General features: G+C 37.3%; 1 long non-coding RNA gene across 3 annotated transcripts; it reads right to left on the minus strand.

Annotated features, from left to right (window-relative positions):
* Nucleotides 1-6768: 6768 nt before the first annotated feature.
* Nucleotides 6769-17661, minus strand: LOC146449145 (uncharacterized). Of its 3 annotated transcripts, none has more exons than XR_014860727.1 (4): nt 17503-17661; nt 9610-9735; nt 8239-8380; nt 6769-6921 (listed from the first exon to the last, which is right to left on the minus strand). It is a non-coding gene; the product is annotated as an uncharacterized LOC146449145 (long non-coding RNA). The 3 variants fall into 3 exon arrangements; XR_014860728.1 differs by lacking the exon at nt 17503-17661 and adding an exon at nt 15884-16195; XR_014860729.1 differs by lacking the exon at nt 17503-17661 and adding an exon at nt 12614-12725.

Here is a 17661-nt window from a genome sequence, read left to right on the forward strand (position 1 = left end):
ATTTAGGCAAAATGAAAGTTATTGCAATGGTTTGACCCGATGCGGATCATACTGGCGTCGAACAGCTCAAGAATAAGACGAGGACGAAGGTTTCGTAGTGGTCGTTGTAATTATGATTGACGAGAGCGTAAAACGCGCCAAATCCGTTACTTCAGCTTCTAACTTCAAGGTTCACATGTTATTTAAAAGCGCAATAACATGTTTAGTTTTAGCAGTGAGACTGGGTGTGGTAGTTTTCGTTGTTTTTCTCTTAATGAAGCCTGAAGCCGCCGTCGTTGCTAATAACGGCTCAATCTAGATTTAAATAAAAATAAAACGTACGAATTCTTTTCTTCTGAGAATGAAAGTACTTAATCCATGTTTTGGAGGAGACTGCATTCGCATTGAATTAAATTGAAGAAAGTAAATTATCATATTTGATTACCAAAGATTATTTATCTCCCTACAATGATCTATTTCATATGTACTATTTATATTTACGTAACAGAGACAGACCATATGTATCTTGCGAGTACTGTAAACTGAATGGCACATCATCAAAATAGTTTTAGTGCCAAGGCCTCGACCTCTGAGGGCAAAACAAACTTCCATTCCTTCACTTTTACCAATTTTGAAAGATAACCTTCCAAACATATTTTAATCAACTGTGTCACAGATTATTCGCAGTTTAATTTCATAGAGTGTCTGGCAGCCAATTCTAGACATGAATGATACAAGAAAAATCAATGGCAAAATAAGGTTTGCCTATAACTTCATGATGTATTCCATTTGGTGTACCCTTGCTCCGGAGGCACGTTGTCTAAATAATAAAAAATGAGCAAATAACCGCATTGGCGGATACCCAGCGTACATTGGTGGTGACTTGCTTCATGCTAAAGAGACGCAGGCTTCAATAAACTGCGACAAATTCGGGAGGCGCAGTCGACCAATACTCCGTCTAGCTTAGGTGTGAATGTTCTTCTGGTATAAGAAGGCCAATTACGTCTGGGAGACCTTCTCAAATAACTTCGCTAGACGACTGACTTAAGGATTCTGTTTCTCAAAACTATCAACCATTTTCGATATATTTGTACAAAATATTTACAGTTAGGACGTTTGGATCAACGATTCAGTTGAAACTCACCAATATTGTGGAGTTCTGATCTTGCTGTTGAAGCTTAATGAGACTTTAAGTACGTCAAGAGATCACTGATGTATGAAGAAATCTTCTGGAGGGCGCCTCAGTTTTTAATAGAACAGACATCTAATCCCTAGTGATCCTGGTTTCAATGCTTTTCTTTCTTTTTCCCCTTCATTTTACACAAGCCAAATGTACTTCGGTGACTCGTTGTTTCCACTAATTAAACGACTCACAATGAATTGACATTAAAAGGCAAAGTTAATTGAACTTTTACGACTGGCGTAGTTAAAATACCTTGTGTTTGATCATTCGCTTTGAATGAAAAAGTAAAAAGTTCTTACATTAACTATCAACTCATAAAATGTCATTATCCCTGCTGTGAAAAGTGTTTTTTAGCGGTTGTTGTAATAACGAATGACGGGAGCGTAAAACGAACGAAATCCGTTACTTCGGCTCCTAACTTTAAGGTTCACATGTTATTTAAAAGCGCAAAAACATATTGAGTTTTAGCAGTGAGACTGGGCGTCGTAGTGTTCGTTGTTCTTTCTCTCGATGAAGTCAAAAGCCGCCCTTGTTGCCCAATTTAGATTTACATGAAGATAACAAAAAGAAGAAGAAGAAGAAGAAGAAGAAGAAGAGAGAAGAATTCTTTTCTTCCGATATTGAATTGAAAAAAGTAAATTATCATATTTGTTTACCAAAGATTATTTATCTCCATACAACGTTCTCTTTATATGTAGTATTTATATTTACGTAACAGAGACAGACCATATGTATCTTGCGAGTACTGTAAACTGAATGGCACATCGTCAAAACAGTTTCGATTCAGTACCATTACGTCGATCTCTGAAGGCAAACCAAACTTCCATTCCTTCATTTTAACCAAATTTGAAAGATAACATCCCAAACATATTTTGTAAAACTTAAATCACCTGTGTTACAAATCAATCGCTTGACCGGCTAAGTCGTACTTTTGACCCTGAATTGAGACTTAAGTATTTTCGGTTCAACGCCTATCTTCTCTGAGTTAGAACAATGGGGATCAAGATAGATAGCTTGCGTGGCGGGCTGTTTTGTTGGTATGCGCAATAGCTCACTAAATGAAGCATTCTCAGGTTTCAATAAACTTCTTCTGATGTTTACCATTCGGGAGGCGCGGTCGACTAAAACTGTCCTAGATTAGGTTTCAGTGTTAAGTCTGGGAGACCTTCTTAAGGGTTTTTTTTTTCAAACTGACTACCAGCCATTTTCGATATATTAAACAAATTATTGAACAATAAGGACGTTTGCACATACGATTCTATGGGAACACAGCAATATTGCAGAGACTCTGATGTTGCTGTTGCAGCTTAATGAGACTAAAGGCCTCTTCATATGAGCCCGGTCGACCGGGCTGGCTCGGTTTCTGAGATCTTGCCTCGCCACTCTTTTCTTTACAAAAATTTCGATGTGTTCATATGAAAAGGCGGGCTGGCCAGGTTACCGAGATCACGGTTTTTGCGACCGAGATCACGGTAACCGAGCAGGAAATTTTCTCCATATATATGGACACTCTAGCCCGGATACCGGGACTGTCCATGACCAAACATTTTCAACTACGCATGGATTGTAAGGTCACTGACAAGGTCACTGACAAGTCGCCTTTTGGACATTTTTCATCTCGGTAACCGGGATTAAATTTCCCATATGAACGGAAGACAAAATTCGTCCCGCCTACCGGGCTCATATGAAGAGGCCCTTAAAGTACATCAAGATATCACTGATTTATGAAGAAATCTCCTCGAGGGCTCCTTTTAACAGCACAGACATCTAATCCGTAATTAATTGTTAATAAAAGTGCTCAAAACAGGAATCTACAGGCTTTTAAAACTCAATAAAGATCTCCCAGTGATGTTTTCATAATTGGGACCATATTCTCTGCAGGATGCCTGAATTAACTTCAAAAGATCGTTTCAATATGCCAAGCGTATGAATATGAATAAACATCAAATCAATATGAAAAAAAATCAAATCTCCGGCTGCCTCGCGACACGGCATTTCACGAAATGCGGAATTCTCGAAAAGGTTTCATTGTTATTTTCGTAAATAGTTCACTAAAGGGGGGTGGGGGTCCTGACAAAATATGAAGAAATATGAAGACTTCGTCCAAGACTCGCTTAACCTGTCGACTCTTACGAAACGTTTTTTAAAATTTAACACGGAAAAGATGTGCAATGTTATTTTTGGTTGCAAAGGTTAGTTCTGTGACAGCGTCTGACAGGCTGAAGTATGACCACTGCAAATACAACGAAATCCTTCTTTGAGATCGATTTCCCAATCACAATTTGACGATAGTTTACAGAAAACTAACGATGGACCCAAGACGATATCCCCACACCAAGGAAATACCAGTTTGATTTATTATATTGAGCGTGTACGTTACACACTGTATGCCCGAGAAAATGTCAAATAAAGAAGCTCTGCATTGTACAATTTAGAAGTCTCACAATCTCAACATTCTGAAACACCGACTGACACGTGTTCTGCAAGCAGTTTGGTCCATTTTAAACTTTCGCTTGATGCTATTTGGCAAAAACATGGCTAATCTAGCCAGAAGTTGTGAGAAAATCCTTCAAGGTGAGTCCAGGAGGCTGTAACGGCCACTAAGTAATCTTCTAAGCAGTAAACAACTGAAAACAGCAGATCAACTGACTCCAAAACTCTCCAAAGAGTAGCTGCCTGCACGAAAACACGCAACAGTCAGCGGTAGTCAGAACAGATCATGAGCAACTATTGATCTTATAGAATCCAGATTTTGAAAGAGCGAAGACGCGCGTGGGAATTACTAAAGTCACGAAGGCTTTTACATAAAAACAACTGCGGTGACCCCCTTTTTTAACTCGTGAATGCGCGCATGCGCAATGAACGAGTTATAGCGATAGCTGACTCTCGACTTGGTCGATCAGTCGATCAGTCGGTTTTGTCGTTAACTTTCGGGCGTGCGCAGTGAATGAGTTTTAAATTCAATTAGTGGAAAAAAACACGCGAACATTTGTTGTTCATGGCGCATCAGGAAATTCTTATTCAATATGTAGAGAATAATTTGACGATCATTTAAGCCGCCGTTACACGTTGAAACTTTTAGCTGAAACTTGTGTGCAACGGCGCTGCGAAACACGTTTCAACAGGCGTTGCACCGTGTAACACGGTCGGTTTCGTGAAACTTTTTCGAACTCCCGTTGCGAGACAAGTTTCACGAAAAGTAGAACCGCTTTCTACTTCTGCAACGGCTCGCAACGGTGGCACTGGTGAAAAAACAAGAGTTTCACCGTGTAACACCACTTCGTGAAACTGATCTCGTTTGCCGTTGCACACAAGTTTCAGCTAAAAGTTTCAACGTGTAACGGCGGCTTTAGTGCAAGAATGGCGATTTTTCGTTCAATCTGAGCAAAGTTTCAAGTTTTTTCAGTTTTTCAGAAAGTCCGGGGTCGTAAACTCAATTAGTGAAAAAAAAAAAAAGGTGAAAATTTGTTTCACGACGCGTCAGAATTCTCTCATTCATTCTGTAGAGAATAATTTGACAATCATTTTAGTGTAAGAATGGAGATTTTTCGTTGAATCTGAGCAAAGTTATAGGATTTTTTCGTTTTTTTCTACGAAGTGCGGTTTCTTTCAAGAATTAAAAATAATTTAATTTAAAAATAATTTAATTAAAAAATAATTTAATTTGTCAGTTTTCACGCGAAAGCGGAACGTGCCATGTCACGCATCATTGACGTCGTAAACAAAATTATGCAAATTTCTGGTGAAATGAACACTTTTAAGATCTTGTCAGCTTTCATAGAGGTTTCACAGGGAAAAAATGTTTCATTTTCGAAATTTACAACTGGAAATTTATGGGAAAGCAAAAGGACGCGGTCGATAAATAATTCTTATTTAACAAGAGCTTGTAATAGTTCATTATTCTTACTTGAGGATTGCGTGGACTGAACTCCAAAGGAAAAATTTCACGCATTTATGTCGGGCATGAAATGTAATGCGATACTTTGTTGAACATATTTCCCTTTGTGAGATCGGCTTGCCCTACAGTAATTTTGTAATTTTAATTCCAAAAAGAACTTCACTTGCCCATCGGGCAAGTGATGGTTAGAATCCACTAGCCCGATCGCGAAATCCAGTAGCCCCGGACTATCGGGGACACGAATTTGCATGACGTAGCTGCACATGGCGTGCTCCTATGAACTTTGAATAAAAAAAAACACGTGATTTTTTTTAATCGGCGCATCATAATAATCGGCTTATTCAATCTGTACAGAATAATTTGACAATCATTTTAATAGTACAAGAATGGTCATTTTTCGTTACATAATCGGGCAAAGATATAATTTCTTTTAGCTTTTGAGGAAGTTTCCGTAGCCGTCTAAATTTCAATTACTATGTGTCATCTGCATTCACGAGTTGGCTCACAGGCCGCCTTTGATTATTGTTTCAATATGATATTATTATTGAGAGGAAACATCAGAAAAAAAATTTAAAAAATCTTCGGTAGAAAATTTTCACTGCGTAAAAGTTATCTTTTTCCCCAATTTACAAAAAATCCGTTCCGTAGAATTTTTTTAAAATCATTGTGCATTTTCCTTTTCAAAGGCCGAAAGCTATTATTAAAAAAAAAAAAACAGGGGGTCACCGGGTTAATTTTTTAATTATTAGTGCCACGAGCTAAAAAGTAGGTCTGAATAGTTCTTGGAAAACGTTGCCATGGAAACCGCCAGTGCCGAAATAACACTATAAATTATATAATTCACCCCTACAAAAGTGTTACAATGGCCTTGGTTGATCTTTTTGTCCTATTCTTTCAAAGTCATAAACTGTCAAAAAGCTGAAAACTGGTACCAGCCACCTTAACGAATGCATTTGGCGAATATAGAATGTTTATAGGGCTATTCTACGTCACATAAATGGGGAGAAACGACTAGAAAGGACAAAAGACTACTTCACTGTGAGTAATTCAACTTTATTTGAAATAAATGCAATCTTTATTTAGTCGAAACCCGTGTTTCCTATAGCCCATGGCATAACACTCTATTTTACGAGCATAATCCGACAGACCCTAGACAAAAATCAAAATTGAGACAAACGTCTCACTTTTTTGGCGCGAAATTTCACGTCGAACGGTTTGCGCCATGGCGGCAAAATCGGGTGCAGTGGTAAGTGGAACTCATTTTCGACGCAAATGCTTCAGTCGATAAGTCTCTTTCGAGTGTATAAGAGTTGTTAATTCCTATTTTTTTGAAAAGAAAACAAATGGACCATCCGTCACGTCTTTCTTAGTACCCAAGAAAGCGCCTTTTCGAAAAGCAATTTGAAGCTTTTGAAATGTGAAAATTAATTGAAAACGCTAAAAAAAAAAAAGAAAGAAAGAAATATCCTAAGAAAAATTAACAAAAACTTTAATTTCTGTAGCCACCTTCTGGAAAATCAGCTCAGATGTATGTATGTATGTATGTATGTATGTATGTATGTATGTATGTATGTATGTATGTATGTATGTATGTATGTATGTATGTATGTATGTATGTATGTATGTATGTATGTATGTATGTATGTATGTATGTATGAGATCTAAACGACCCAAAGCAATTGGAACTTCAACTCTGACATACTTTGTTTACCAAAATAGCCTTTATTTTTCATTTTGTCGCCTAATACACACAATGCACTAAATAGTGCCTCACACTACTGTTGCGACAAAACTGCGGTACTGCTGATGGCCGCCACACTCGTGCATCCTGTTCAGAAATAACTCTCACTATTCAACGGTACTGTAGAAACAAAAAGAGAACCATCATTATTTAGGGTACTTGTAACCTTTGGAAAAGAATTTACTCCATTATCACCTGTATCATGAATAAATTGACGTAAAACTTATTAGAGCGGTTGTCAATTGAGTGTCGAAAATAACAACGCGTTTGCTTTGGTTTTGCATCTAAAAAAAGTACAAAAAAATCTTTTAAAGGATCCCTAAAAGGAAAGTTATTTGATACACTTGAAACTGTAGACTCCTATATTGAAGTGGAAACGATAATTGACCAAATTGAAAACTAAAACTGATCATCCATGCTATTCTCTTTGTATAAAAATACTGAGATTATACTGAGATATTCTCAGTATAATCTGATTCTCCTTTTCCCTTTTCATCTCCTTTCTATTGTAATATTAATGATAATAAAAAATTACGTATAATTTACTTTAATTATGATGTATAGCCTTATCTAAATCTGCGTTATTATGTAAAGTTAAGTTTTCCGTTTGCCAGCATGTTTGTAATTTTCTGTTTGTAATAATTATTAACTCACACAGCCCGCCTCGATTAGCTCTGCTTAATGCGGGCTGTGTGTATTCCTGTAAAAGATATGAATATTAAATAAAGTTGTTGTTGTTGTTGTTGTTCGGTTAACAAAACTCGCGCTACTTTCTTAACCAATGGGAATACAAACCAAAACCAATCGTGTTTTCGCCGCACGCGTTTTCCCGCGCTTGGCGTCAGACACATGTATTTGCTTCTATTTGTGATTGGCTCGTTGTGTTGTTTACAACTGTTGTGATTGGCCAGAGTAATTACTTTGGTTTTGGTTTTACGACACTCAATTGGAAACCGCTCTGTTGTCATTTTTCTTTTACTGTTCACGTTTCCTGCTTTTGGGTTATTTTTCTTACCTGGGAGCTTGTAGCTTTGGTTGGGAGTTTTAATATCGACTTGTTTATGCCTTACTTTAGTTGGAGCATTTCCATGGCAATTAATTATTTGGCTTGGCAGTCGTGACCATTGCAAAGAACAACTGCTATATCATTTAACTTCCAGTCCATAAGCATGACAGAGGGGTTGTAGAACATGGTTACATGCGCCATATTCACGTACCGTGAAAACTATTGCCGGTACAGATTACTGTGATTCTCGGTAGCGTCAGTGCTGATACTTTACTCACTGCAATTAATTAGTTTTGATTTTTTTTTTTTTTGATTAAGTTATTGAAATTGCTACTTAGAAATGTTGCTGTCGCCTGATTACAGTACTAAAAGAAACGGCACTGGCCTTTACATAAAGGTATCAACAGCCGCTGTTTTCTTTTGTAACTTACCATGACCCGTATCTAGTGTGACACATGCAGCACTTTAACCCGCCGCAGACCGAGGCTGTTAATGTTAGCTCTCCAGTCTTGCATTTGGATCGGCATTTTTTGGAGAAGGCACCTTCTGTTTCAGCGCCACTGCCGCAGTCGGCTTGGGTAAGAAAATAAAAATTGTGTTAGAGTTACTCTACTTCCAGCAGCCTTTTGTGCCGGAGTCACGTAACGCTCCCCGTGACTCCGGCCTGAGCGGCTGCGAAGGAGACTATGTGAGAGTCGGATGAGATTAAAAATCCATAAGAGGAATCACTTGCTAGAATCTTCTTACATGTAGTTAGAACAACCAAGTTGTATTAGTCCTCAACTATTAACATTGTGTTGGAGTCGGAATTAATCCTGTGCGTAATTGTAACATATTGCAATTTGCTTTTTGAATGATCCCAACTCACTCCCTATTTAGATATTATTATCTTCACTCTTAATTTATAATGTATTAATTTCTTTATGTCAATTCTAATCTGTATCCTCTGTAAAGCTGAGCTGAGATAAATTAAAATACATTTTGAATTTTTGAACTTGAATTTCCTCAACGCTCATCAGCTCACGGCACATTTTACTGCCAATTCTCCTTTCTGATTGCCAATTACCCTAATTTCCCTTTACATCTTCAGTTAGTTCTGAAAACTTGGTGTTATATAAGGACTCTGAGTTCTCATTAGTATCCTGTTTGACAATGTATTTCGGGAGTATTTTGAGGAGAAGTTACATATTGATCACTTCTAGGAGCCAAAATGCAAAGGGTTAAGATTAATTACATAAATAGTTGTGTATGTTACTTAGCATACGAAACGTCAATTTATTTTAAAAATTCGTTGGTTGACCCTGTTTGTCACGGCGCTGCCAGTTGTGTTATACATATTTTTTTTGAATCAAGCTACGAAGGCCTAAATATGTTGTTGTTGTTGTTGTTGTTGTTGTTGTTGTTAGCAAAACAGGGACAGACAAATCTGATATTTGTGAATTCCTTCTATAAACCATACATGATAATTATTAATCAATAATTAATAATGTTATATAATTACTAATAAAGATTCTCAAAGGTTGTATGTAACAGACTTTTCGATGTCTCCATACACGACATTTATAAATCATGGTTTTGTAGTTCAGTTCTTGCATGTGAAGTAACTTCTTTTATTAAAAAACCTCACACTAAATTCCATGATTTCATATTGTCGGCTTGGTATCTGAAAGCGTTTTGCCGAGCTTTAAATTTAGATTTAGAGTGTCTAGGCGTTTCATCTTTCAATGTTCTGTGGAGGTTGAATCATGTTTTAATTTTAACAGATGGAAAAAAAAGCTGGTAACTTCTAAGATCCGTCTTACTTGCTCGTTTGTTGAAAAAGTCCTCCATAATGCGATTGGAATGAGGCTTGTGCGGTTTGGCCAGAACCAATGCCACTTGGACAATAACAAAGGCCAAAATAAGCTTATTAATGCAAGTCATGATGACTGAAATGAAAAAGAAAAAAAGATATAAATATGTATTAGTAAGGCAAAACGAAGCACAAGGAAACCAAACACAAACACATCACCGCTATTTAGTTATCAAGATTGTAACACAATATAAGCGCTCAGATCAATATGTCACACATTTAAAACATACATACACACACATAAAATTCTCGATATATTCTCCCGCCATGTGCTACAAATAGTCAAGCAGGTTTTAGCGAGAATTTCTGGAAAACATTTTGATTGATTTCTTGAAGACCGTCAACATTATCAAACATCTCCTTGAAGCGACTGAGAGATGCATTTTACCTTCGGAAAGATAATGCTTGGTAGTTTGGTTCTGCTTAAAGTGCCCATGAAGTAAAAAAAATTGCGTTCTTTTAAAGTTTACCATGTCTTAATTACAAAATTATAAAAGAAATGTGCTAGAAAAAACAATAAGGTGCTGTTTTAGTCGTACAAAGTAGCCCAAAATGAGAAAAATAGTGTCCAGGGGACTGGGAACTAGTTTAGCGTGTGATGACGTAGGAAATCCCTCAGAGATTTGTTTATAACACATCTCGCCTTGTTGTTTAAACAGAATCACCCAATATTTTTATCGCGTTCTCAAGGTTTCCCCCAAAAAGAAACTCGGACAATGACGAAGTATATCCTTTACCGAAAATTTTCCAACGGATATCTGAAAAAGTCGAGATATTTAGGCAAAATGAAAGTTATTGCAATCATTTGACCCGATGCGGATCATACTGGCGTCGAACAGCTTAAGAATAAGACGAGGACGAAGGTTTCGTAGTGGTCGTTGTAATTATTATTGACGGGAGCGTAAAACGCGCCAAATCCGTTACTTCGGCTTCTAACTTCAAGGTTCACATGTTATTTAGAAGTGCAATAACATGTTTAGTTTGTAGCAGTAAGACTGGGCGTGGTAGGTTTCGTTGTTTTTTCTCTTAATGAAGCCAAAAGCCGCCGTCGTTGCTAATTACAACTCAATCTGGGTTTAAATAAAAATAAAACGAAAGAATTCTTTTCTTCTAATAATGGAAGTACTTAATCCATGTTTTGGAGGAGACTGTACTCGCATTGAATTTAATTGAAGAAGGTAAATTATCATATTTGTTTACCAAAGATTATTTATCTTTCTACAATGATCTATTTCATATGTACTATTTATATTTATGTAACAGAGACAGACCATATGTATCTTGCGAGTACTGTAACCTGAATGGCACATCATCAAAATAGTTTTAGTGCCAAGGCCTTGACCTCTGAGGGCAAAACAAACTTCTATTCCTTCACTTTTACCAATTTTGAAAGATAACCAGTTCCAAACATATTTTGTAAAAACCTTAATCAACTGTGTCAAAAATTATTCGCTTGACCTCTCTCGTACTTTTGGCCCTGAATTTCTAGGTTTACTGAACTATTTTCGGTTGAACGCCAACCTACTCTGAGTTAGAAGAACAGGGTCAAGATAGATAACTTGCGTGGCTGTCGTATTCGCTGGTACGAGCAATAGCTAAATACGGTGGTGAATGAAGGTGGTGATGGCGTATACTCAGTGAAAAAAGTTTGATTTCATAGAGTGTCTGGTAGCCAACTCTCAGAAATGATACAAGAATATTCAATGGCAAAATAAGGTTTGCCTATAACTTCATGATGTATTGGTATTTCATTAGGGGTACCCTTGCTCCGGAGGCACGTTGTCTAAATAATAAAAAATGCGCAAATAACTGCATTGGCGGATACCCAATGTACATTGTTGGTGACCTGGTTGACATGACATGGTTGTTCTTTCTCTCGATGAAGTCAAAAGCCGCCATCGTTGCGCAATTTAGATTTACATGAAAATGAGAAGAAGAAAGAAGAATTCTTTTCTTCCGATAATGGAAGTACTTAATCCATGTTTTGGAGAAGAGTGTATTCCAAATGAAATGACGAAAGCAAATTATCATATTTGTTAACTAAAGATTCTTTATCTCCCTACGATGTTCTATTTCATATGTACTATTTATATTGATGTAACAGAGACAGACCATATGTATTTTGCGAGTACTTTAAACTGAATGGCACATCATCAAAATAGTTTCAGTGCCAAATACATCGACCTCTGAGGGTAAAACAAACTTCTATTCTTTCAATTTTGTTAATTTTAAAAGATAACTTTGCAAACATATTTTGTAAACACTTTAATCAAATGTGTCAAAAATTATTCGCTTGACCTCTCTCGTACTTTTGGCCCTGAATTTAGGCTAGGCTGGACTATCGCCAACCTACTCTGAGTTAGAAGAACAGGGTCAAGATAAATAACCTGCGTGGCTATCGTATTCGCTGGTACGAGCATTACCTAAATACGCGAGCGGTGAACTCACGCTGCACTGCGAGGTCGGAATGAAGGCAATACTATCGTATATTTAGTGAAAAGAGTTTGATTTCATAGAGTCAGTGTCTGGAAGCCAATTCTAGAAATGATACAAGAAAATTCAATTGCAAAATAAGGTTTGCCTATAACTTCATAATGTATTGGTATTTCATTAGGGTAACCCTAGCTCTAGAGGCACAGTTATCTAAATAACAAAAAATGAGCGAATAACCGCATTGGCGGGCACCCAATTTACATTAGTGGTGACTTGCTTCATGCTTAATCCGGAGACGCAGGCTTGAAAAAAAAACTATTTCAAATTCGGGAGGCGCAGTCGACAAATAACCTTGCTTAGGTGTGAATGTTGTTCTGGTATAACAAGGCCAATTAAATTTGGGAGACCTTAAATAATATCGCTAGACGACTGCATGACCTAAGGATTTTGTTTTCAAAACTACCAACCATTTCGATATATTTCAATAGGACGTTTTCATGAACGATTCAAATGAAACTCACCAATATTGTGGAGTTCTGATCTTGCTGTTGCAGCTAAACGAGACTTAAAGTACGTCAAGAGATCACTGATGTACGAAGAAATCTTCTGGAGGGCGCCTTTTTAATAGCACAGACATCTAATCCCTACGTGATCCTGGTTTCAATGCTTTTCTTTCTTTCTTTTTCTTTTCCTTTATTTTACACAAGCCAAATGTTCTTCGGTGACTCTTTGTTGCCACTAATCAAGCGGCTCACAATGAATTGACTTTAAAAGGCAAAGTTAATTGGACTTTTACGACTGGCGTAGTTAAAATACCTTGTGTGTCATCCTTCGCTTTAAATGTAAAAGACAAAAAGTTCTTAAATTAACTATCAACTCATAAAATGTCATTATCCCTGCTGTAAGAGGTTAAGTTTTTTAGCAGTCGTTGTAATTATGAATGCCCGGAGCGTAAAACACGCGAAATCCGTTGCTTTTGCTTCTAACTTTAAGGTTCCCATGTTTTTTTAAAAGGGCGATAACATGTTTAGTTTTAGCATTGAGACTGGGCGTGGTAGTGTTCGTTGTTCTTGCTCTCGATGAAGCCAAAAGCCGCCGTCGTTGCCCAATTTAGATTTACATGAAAATAAGAACAAGAAGAAAGAAGAATTCTTTTCTTCCGATAATGGAACTACTAAATCCATGTTTTGGAGGAGAGAGCATTCGCATTGAATTGACGAAAGCAAATTATCATATTTGTTTACCAAAGATTATTTATCTCCCTTCAATGATCTATTTCATATGTACTTTTTATATTTATGTAACAGAGACAAACCATATGTATCTTTCGAGTACTTTAAACCGAATGGCACATCATCAAAATAGTTCAGTTTAGTGCCAAATACATCGACCTCTGAGGGTAAAACAAACTTCTATTCCTTCATTTTTACCAATTTTGAAAGATAACCTTCCAAACATATTTCTTAAAGACTTTAATCAACTGTGTCACAAATTGTTCGCTTGACCTCTCTCGTACTTTTGGCCCTGAATTTAGCCTAGGCTGGACTATTTTCCGTTCAACGCAAACCTACTCTGACTTAGAAGAACAGGGCCAACTGATAGATAACTTGCGGGGCTGTCGTATCCGCTGGTAAGCGCGATAGCTAAATACTCGAGCGGTGAAGCCGCGCTGCGTTGCGAGGTCGGAACGAAAGCAATACAATCGTATATTTAGTGATAAGAGATTGATTTCATAGAGTACAGTGTCTGGAAACCAATTGTAGAAATGATACAAGAAAATTCAATTGCAAAATAAGGTTTGCCTATAACTTCATGACGTATTGGTATTCCATTTGGTGTACCCTTGCTCCAGAGGCCCGTTGTCTAAATAATAAAAACAGAGGAAATAACCGCATCGGAGGGCACCCAGCGTACATTGTTGGTGACTTGCTTCATGCTAGAGAGACGCAGGCTTCAATAAACGACTACAATTTCGAGAGGCGCAGTCGACCAATACTCCGTCTAGCTTAGGTGTGAATGTTCTTCTGGTATAAGAAGAGGGCCAATTTCTGTTTCTCAAAACTACCAACCATTTCGATATATTTGTACAAAATATTTACAGTTAGGACGTTTGCATGAACGATTCAATTGAAACTCACCAATATTGTGGAGTTCTGATCTTGCTGTTGCAGCTAAACGAGACTTAAAGTACGTCAAGAGATCACTGATGTATGAAGAAATCTTCTGGAGGGCGCCTTTTTAATAGAACAGACATCTAATCCCTAGTGATCCTGGTTTCAAAGCTTTTCTTTCTTTTTTTTTTTCCTTTATTTTACACAAACCGAATGTGCTTCGGCGACTCATTGTTGCCACTAATTAAACGGCTCACAATGAATGGACATTAAAAGGCAAAGTTAATTGAACTTTTACCGCTGGCGTAGTTGAAATACCTTGTGTGTGATCCTTCGCTTTGAATGTAAAAGCCAAAAGTTCTTAAATTAACTATCAACTCATAAAATGTCATTATCCCTGCTGTGAAAAGTTTTTTTAGCGGTCGTTGTAATAATGAATGTTCAAAGGGAGCGTAACTTTAAGGTTCACATGTTTTTTAAAAGCGCAATAACATGTTTAGTTTTAGCAGTGAGACTGGGCGTGGTAGTGTTCGTTGTTCTTTCTCTCGTTGAAGCCAAAAGCCGCCGTCGTTGCCCAGTTTAGATTTACATGAAAATAAGAAGAAGAAAGAAGAATTCTTTTCTTCTGATAATGGAAGTACTTAATCCATGTTTTTGAGGAGAGTGTATTCGCATTGAATTAGAGAAAGTAAATTATCATATTTGTTAACCAAATATTATTTATCCCCATACAACGTTCTATTTCATATGTACTATTTATATTTGCGTAACAGAGACAGACCATATGTATCTTGCGAGTTTAGTGCCAAATACCTCGATCTCTGAAGGCAAAACAAGTTCCATTCCTTCATGTTTACCAAATTTGAAAGATAACATCCCAAACATATTTTGTAAAACTTAAATCACCTGTGTTACAAATCAATTGCTTGACCTATCTCGTACTTTTAACCCTGAATTGAGACTTACGTCTTTTCGATTGAACGCCTATCTTCTCTGAGTTGGAACAATGGGGATCAAGATAGATAACTTGCCTGACTGGCGGTGTCGTTGGTACGCGGAATAGCTAACTATGCGAGCGGTGAGAGCGAGAGTTGCGAGGTGAAGGAAGCCAATAATATCGCGTATATTAAAAGAGTTTAACTTCATAGAGAGCCAGCTGATAGCCAATTCTAGAAATGATACAAGAAAATTCAATGGCAAAATAAGGTTTGCCCATGACTATTATGATGTATTGGTATTCCTTTTGGTGTACCCTTGCTCCAGAGGCCCGTTGTCTAAATAATAAAAAATATAAGGGACGATTTTTGGGAAGTTATTCAATGACCGTTATACACAGGGTGACCGCTATATACAGGGCCGTTATATACAGGTTTGAGTAACCGCATCGGCGAGCACCCAGCGTACATTGGTGGTGACTTGCATCATGCTAAAGAGACACAGGCTTCAAAAAACTACTACAAATTCGGGAGGCGCAGTCGACCAATACTCCGTCTAGATTAGGTGTGAATGTTTTTCTGGTATAAGAAGAGGGCCAATTACGTCTGGGAGATCTTCTCAAATAACTATCGCTAGACGACTGACTTAAGGATTCTGTTTCTCAAAACTACCAACCATTTCGATATATTTGTACAAAATATTTACAGTTAGGACGTTTGCATCAACGATTCAGTTAAAACTCACCGATATGTGGAGTTCTGATCTTGCTGTTGCAGCTTAATGAGACTTAAAGTACGTCAAGAGATCACTGATGTATGAAGAAAACTTCCGGAGGGCGCCTTTTTAATAGCACAGACATCTAATCCCTACTTGATCCTAGTTTGAATGCTTTTCTTTCTTTCCTTTTTTTTTCCCTTTATTTTACACAAGCCAAATGTTCTTCGTCGACTCATTGTTGCCACTAATTAAGCGGCTCACAATGAATTGACATTAAAAGGCAAAGTTAATTGGACTTTTACGACTGGCGTAGTTGCTGAATACCTTGTGTGTGATCCTTCGCTTTGAATGTAAAAGCCAAATGTTCTTAAATTAACTATCAACCTATAAAATGTCATTATCCCTGCTGTAAGAAGTTACGTTTTTTTTTTTTTTGCAATCGTTGTAATTATGAATGACGGGAGCGTAAAAAGCGCGAAATCCGTTACTTTTGCTTCTAACTTTAAGGTTCCCATGTTTTTTAAAAGCGCAATAACATGTTTAGTTTTAGCAGTGAGACTGGGCGTGGTAGTGTTCGTTGTTCTTTCTGTCGATGAAGCCAAAAGCCGCCGTCGTTGCCCAATTTAGATTTACATGAAAATAAGAACAAGAAGAAAGAAGAATTCTTTTCTTCCGATAATGGAGCTACTAAATCCATGTTTTGGAGGAGAGTGTATTCGCATTGAATTGACGAAAGCAAATTATCATATTTGTTAACCAAAGATTATTTATCTCCCTACAATGTTCTATTTCATATGTACTATTTATATTTATGTAACAGAGACAGACCATATGTATCTTGCGAGTACATTAAACCGAATGGCACATCATCAAAATAGTTTTAGTGCCAAATACATCGACCTCTGAGGGTAAAACAAACTTCTCTTCCTTCATTTTTACCAATTTTGAAAGATAACCTTCCTAACATATTTTGTAAACACTTTAATCAAATGTGTCAAAAATTATTCGCTTGACCTCTCTCCTACTTTTGGCCTTGAATTTAGGCTAGGCTGGACTATTTTTCCGTTGAACGCCAACCTACTTTGAGTTAGAAGAACAGGGTCAAGATAGATAACTTGCGTGGCTGTCGTATTCGCTGGTTCGCGCAATACCCAAATACGCGAGCGGTGAAGCCGCGCTGCGTTGCGAGTTCGGAACGAAAGCAATACTATCATATATTTAGTGATAAGAGTTTGATTTCATAGAGGACAGTGTCTGGAAGCCAACTCTAGAAATGATACAAGAAAATTCAATGCAAAATAAGGTTTGCCTGTAACTTCATGATGTATTGGTATTCCATTTGGTATAGCCTTGCTCCAGAGGCCCTTTTATTTAAATAATAAAAACTGAGGAAATAACCGCATCGGTGGGCACCCAGCGTACATTGGTGGTGACTTGCTTCATGCTAAAGAGACGCAGGCTTCAATAAACTACTACAAATTCGGGAGGCGCAATCGACCAATACTCCGTCTAGCTTAGGTGTGAATGTTCTTCTGGTATAAGAAGAGGGCCAATTTCTGTTTCTCAAAACTACCAACCATTTCGATATATTTGTACAAAATATTTACAGTTAGGACGTTTGCATGAACGATTCAATTGAAACTCACCAATATTGTGGAGTTCTGATCTTGCTGTTGCAGCTTAATGAGACTTAAAGTACGTCAAGAGATCACTGATGTATGAAGAAATCTTCTGGAGGGCGTCTTTTTAATAGCACAGACATCTAATCCCTAGTGATACTGGTTTCAATGCTTTTCTTTCTTTCT

The sequence above is a fragment of the Pavona decussata genome, unplaced genomic scaffold (assembly GCF_977016875.1).
Source record: "Pavona decussata unplaced genomic scaffold, jaPavDecu1.1 SCAFFOLD_619, whole genome shotgun sequence".
NCBI classification, from domain to species: domain Eukaryota; kingdom Metazoa; phylum Cnidaria; class Anthozoa; order Scleractinia; family Agariciidae; genus Pavona; species Pavona decussata.